This window comes from Pinus tabuliformis, chromosome 5_1, assembly GCF_031772625.1.
Source record: "Pinus tabuliformis cultivar Carrire ecotype Pingquan chromosome 5_1, CPIR1, whole genome shotgun sequence".
Taxonomy (NCBI): domain Eukaryota; kingdom Viridiplantae; phylum Streptophyta; class Pinopsida; order Pinales; family Pinaceae; genus Pinus; species Pinus tabuliformis.
In genome coordinates, this window is record NC_142305.1 from 670214517 (window position 1) to 670220727 (window position 6211).

Consider the following 6211-nt stretch of genomic DNA (forward strand, 5'->3'; position numbering starts at 1 on the left):
GCTATGTTCAGTGCATTGCGATCGATAGGGCGGCAGACATGGCTTCCTATGGATAAAGGATTAAGCCTATTGTGGTCTCCCAAAATATACTCGACGGTACGTGGGAGCACAAGTCTGTATTGGCACTTATCGTCTCAAAGTGGAGGAATCACCCAACCATCAGTGAGAACAACAGTTACCAGGCTTTACGACGCCGAAAACGTCTCTAGCCTAGACTTCTAAATGTTGTGCGTTAGGTTCCAAAGCGTTGTTAGATATTCAATGATTTATTTTATAGTTGATCTTGTTTAAGAAATTTCCTTTCAGGTTCACGCTCGAGATGTAGATGTATAATTCCTAAAATGCAATCTAAGATAATAAACAGTCTTTTATCTTCTTTGTGCAATGAAAATCCTAGCTACTAAGGAAAGAGAGACAGTATTCTTTCACAAAGAGCAAAGAGCACACACTAGATGCACAGTCCTAAATCAAACCAATCAAACAGTCTAAATGCAAATGCACATGCATGTATTTTTTTTCGGCTTTCTTAGTATATGAATGGTAAAAAGAAAGCTAATGCACAAATCTGAATTACTTTTCAAGCGACAATTACTAACAAGTTTCTTTTAGAAATCAGAAATGGAGACAATCACAACACTTTACGATTTGGAAATGAATACTTGCTTTCAATGTTAGAAAAATTACAAATTCAGACCAAATACAATGGTAACAGGATAATCGACTATGTACAGCAACCAAACTATTTCCTATGACTGAAAATGACACTTGCGACACTTTCAAATCAAAGGACGACAGTACGATTACGTTACTTTTTGCAAAGGAGAACTGAAAATGACTCAACAAAAACATTTACAGTTCTTTTGTACAATGGAGGCGGAATAACAGCAAGGAAAAGGGGTTTCAAACAAAGATATACTGATTACAGGCAGCAAAATTCATGAATAGAACTGGAAAGAATGAATCACAGAAACCAAAACTGAACAATGCCTAGTCTGATCAGCACACCTGTAACACAGGGAATTTGAAATGCAGCGCACCTACTACACTCGGGAAGTGCGCTGAATTTCAGATTCACAGAACAGTACCTACGCTGGACTAGAGACGAGACTTTGCTTGGGTTCCGGGTCACAGTTTGCAGTTCAGTTCATGGGTTTTGGCCGAGCAAATGGTAATCAGTAATGCAACAATTAGGGGTAGATCTAAGGAGGTTCTGAGAGCTACCACAAGGGGCGATCAGAGAGTTTGTGAATCAGTTGTTTAAGTTATAAACAAATCCCGGAGATTGATTGAAGCGACATTTATCTACTTTGCATTTTCATAGCAAATGCAATTCGAAAGCTACCTGGCTCGACTTCAGGCTCCGTCTGTAAGTTTATAAAATAGACAACAAGGAAGATAAACAAACAAACTAATTCGTCCCCAGTGGACTCGCCATTTTGTTACAGGAGAAAAGTGTTAACACAGAACTGCTTATCCCATTAAGGTGTGGTAGCTACTTAGAAACAAACAAAGTAAAGCTACTTTCGTTTTTTCCTTTATGAAATATAGATGAGAGAAGAACAAAGAAGACCAACCTCTGTCTTGCGCTAATCTCCTAGTGCGAATTCCTCTCTCTCTTGATAGTCTTTCGCTACTTGCTCCCTTGTACGCCCAGCTTCACAAAGTACCTGCAGATCACAGTAGCATAGCACTATACAAGAACATGGATCTATAATCATAAACAATCTAGGATCAGATGTAAATTGACCATACAAATGCATCAACATAAATGACACAAGAGTATGGAGGAAAACTCGAATAGCTTTTATTGATAAACAAGAAAGAGCCAAGGGAGTTACAACCAGTTGCTCTGACACCAGCATCATCCTCTCAGCAGGAAGCCCCTCTTCACCTCATACAAAGCTAGATCACCAACAATCTGATGTTGTCTCAAGAAACCAACAGCAATTCCTTACAATATGCAAAATTCTAGCCCCCTGGATCTCTGGGATGAGGATCCATATATAATATCTGTAAGGGGGATGAGTCAGCTTATGATTTGATTAGTGTCTTCCCTCTGATAGTTCTTGCTTCTGCTTAGAGATTGATGATCTCTACTCATCCTTGGTCGAATTCAGAGAGAGCAAGTGTCACAGGAAGTTTTCTGGAAGTTTCCATGCCTCTCCACCTCGCGGAATGACACTGCCATTTGTCCTCTTCTCACCCATCGCACCCCATAGAAGGATTTTTGAAATGAAACGCACCCACACAGTGGTATTTAGGTGAGATGCAATGCACTTTGCCTATGGAGCAGCTGAAATGATCCTGTTTTGACCATTCTGAGCAGTTTTTCATGGAGAACTTCTGGGAGAAGCTGTAATTAGTTGACCTTGTTCCTTTAGGGGTTAGAACAACACTTTTAGGGACTTAGGAGTCCTTGGTTTATGGACATTTCATGCTTGGGGTTGTAGTTCCCAAAAATGTCTATAACAACCCTTCGTGGTGTGATCACGGAGGGTTCCTCAGCATAGTGATCCTCCCCTATTTTCTTCCCTCCTCGGGTGAATATATTAATATTCGTTGTGGGGAAACCCTCTTCAGTCCGAGGCTCAACATTCACCAGGTTGGCCCCTCGTTGTCTGGTTCTCTCTTCCCATTTCATAATAAGCTATGGGTAGTCCTCCATCACATAGGTGTTAACTCTGCATTGGGAACACCATGGTCTTCTCGGTAGCAGGCATTCCCTTGCGACATGTCCTTCCTGATCGTACTTGTAGCACCTTAAGGGTCCTCTACCTTCTGTTCTTCCTCTGCATCCATTTCCTCCTCGCCCCCCTCAACTTGCTTCATTGACCCTGAATGTGGATCTGTCCAGGCTTTTTGCTAGAGCATCCAGTGCTCGGCACTGATCAGTGTGATGAGTGGTCGATGCATAGAACTCGCAGTAGTTGTTGTTGGGGACATTAGATTACTTTTTCAAAATTTGTACACATTCACAGCAGGTGTTCATACGTTCTACAAATCTCATAGAAGTCTGCATTATTCCTTCCTGGGAAGGGTCCTTGTGCTCCTATTTCCGCAACTCCTGTGGTGGGAGGGGTTCCTGACGACCTCGCCATCCCCCTAGGTTGGTTAAGACCCCGCAGTCACGAGGCACTCCGTCGCAACATGCCCTTCCACCAGGCAATGGGTGCACCAAACATTGGGCTTGGCTGGTCGTACAGGCTGGGGATCTCTTAGCTTCTCGGTCAGATTCGCGATCTAGCTTTGCAGGCCCGTGATCGTTGGATCTTGCAGACTCGTTCCTCCCTAGTATTCATGGGGATATCCTGCCATTTCTTCTATCCAAGAGGCTTGCTCTAATGCATCCTATAGGGTTCTTATCTTTTTTTATGTTAGTGGTGTTATAGTTAGAGGAAAGAGTGCCTTGATGAACCAGTTTCGCTGGTGGTTCAGGTCCAGGGTGTAACTTAACTTTGCAATGGCATCCTTAAACCTTTGCATGAGCTCCCAAGCCATCTCACCCTCCCTCTATTTAACTTCCCATAGTTCTGATAACCCCTACTGATCTATATGTGGTACCTTGAACTCCTGCACAAATCCCCTCTTAATATCATCTATGGTTGGGTTCTGGTTCTGCTCTTCCCACTTTATGAACCAGCGTAGAGCTTGTTCTCTTAGCGTGGTTTGGAATTCCACCGCCTTAACGTTGTCCGGAGTCTAACAAGCCCTCCAGATGGCTTCGCAGAGGTACCAGTGTTGCTCCACATCCTCATTCCCCTTTCTTACAAATTCCAGGTATCTAGTAAATGATCCCACCATACTACTCCGAGTATTAGCTAATAGCACAAAACCTTGGCTTCCCAGCTGTAGGGATCCCTGTAGGCCCAAGTTACTACTGTAGCCAGTTCTTGTATTACTTCCAATATTGAGACCGGTCGTATATTTCTCCTGCACATGGTATACTCGCGCCTCTTTGGCCAAGTTAATGATAAACTCTTCTAGTTTGTGATAGGGTACGAAGGGAAGGTCAGGGAAAATGCCACTTATGCCTCAAGGTTGGGGTTGTTGAATTTTGATGGATGCTTGTTCCTCGTTGAACAACCTCCTCATTGCATTTCCCACGTTTTTGTCATCTTCATGCCAACATGGGTGCTTCTCTTGCGATCCCACTTCTACAACCTTCAAGGAGGATTCCTCGTTTGTCCCCTATTGCAATTCCAATTCCACAACACTTCGAGACAATCCTCCTCCGTTTCCTATTACGATCCTATTTCCTCAACTTGCCGTGAATGTCCTTCCTCCTCTTCCTAACTCCAACGTCCCTTCTTCTCGCATTCAGGTTGCTTAGCACCATCTTCTCCCTTCATCTCAACTCGAGGTTTTCCCATCACCACTCCTATTTGGTGGGACCCTCTCCTTCTTTTCTCTAGGGCCTGCACCACTCTTGCATGCCACTTTTCCACTGCAGTGCCCTCCTCTGTGCTCTAACATCTCTAGCTCTCTGTTTGGTCAATTTAGTGTTGTCTAAATTGCTACTTTTAATTGTCACGGCCGGGGCTCGTAACTGATGAAGTGAGGGTGTACTATATGTACTTAGATAACCTTTTCTAAATCTTTTGTCGTTTTTATCTTTTTAGTTTGTTTTTGATTGTATCTTTCCTAATGTGATGTGATGGGAGATGAAATAAAGCGAGTGAATGTGTGTGATTGTGATGATTTCTAAGTGATTTCTCGAAACTTAAAGAGCATTCTAAAAGAAATCTTGAACAATAACTGAAAAAAAATTAAAGCATGAAATCAAATAAAAGACTAATGGCATCGGCCCAGTATCTCTGTTGTTGATGAAAAACGAAAATGAAATCTATATTAACTCAATTAAAAGCAAGAAAAACTACTTTATTTACACTACTTTACAAAATCTAATCAATGTGAAATCTAAGTGAGACAAATCACACTATTTTAACCTCTTTTTAATGATGTGATGAACATTTACAAACAGGTCAGTAATGTATCTTAAAGCAAAATAAACCAAGCTGCACTAAATTATATTTTTGGCTCCAATAAGGTTAGTTGATTATAGAAAAAGAACCCTCAATAGATGAACAACTTGATAACTACTGAGCAGAAAGTAAAGTGCAAGTTGAAGGAAAAAAACTAATGAAAATCAAACTGCAGAAAAGTAAAGGTCAGCAGCCTAGACAAGATGATCACACATGCCACTAGTTGTAAAAAGAACAGCAAGAAAACTATCCCTTCTCGCCTAAGAAACCTGCATAACACACTGATCAGTCATGAACAAAAGTGCAGAAATTTAAATCCTGCGGAATTCAAAGTTTATGTACAGCTATTATACATGTTGAAAAGAAATAAAATGCAGCAAATAAAAAGACATATGCACAGCTATTAAACATGAAATCAGAAAACGAAAATACAAGAAATTAAACTACTGTAAAGAGGCTGCAGCAAACAGGGGCCCTCTGCCTACTCACAGCCAAACCAAAGAGCAGTTACATGCTTAAAACAGAACAGTCTTCTCATGTATTGATAACAAGTTTAAAAGTACAGTGGGGAGCTCAAAACAATTACAAAACACGACTACAAAACGGCCAACTATCCAGCGTTCAAAGACGCTTTATTTATACAAAGGAAAGCAAACTAATTTAACGAAACTTCAGCTATTCAAGCAGCAGTTGTAAAAACACGTAATCTGGCTGCGTCCTCGGATTTAGGCAACGGTCGTTGTGGGCATTCAATCCGCTGTTGGATTCATGTTTCCCACTGTCTTCGTGCTGAGGAAGCCACCTGTTCTTCACGTGCTCCAAAACAGAACACGCAGAGCCGAGCCACCGCCAATGACCTCTGTTGACCGGATTTTGCCTCCTCGTTGACTACGGGTTTTATGACCAGTTTGGGTGAGCTGGAGGGACACACACCATGTCCTTGGTTCCACGAACTTGCCCATGTGGCTCTCTTCTGTGAGAGGACACCTGGAACATACCATTAAGAAAACAGCTGCGGAATCCGGGGTTTGCTGCGGAAACCGGGATCAGCTGCGGAAACCCTGTGTGAGCTGCGGGAAACGCAGCACTTTGAACCAAAATCTAAACCAACAACAGTCATTAGCATAATTAGCAAACCATGTAAAAAGTCCTAAAATACAATGATTTGAGCAATTTGATGGAGGGAATGAGTGGCAAAAGAAGGAAATGAATAGGAAAAGGAGGCTGAG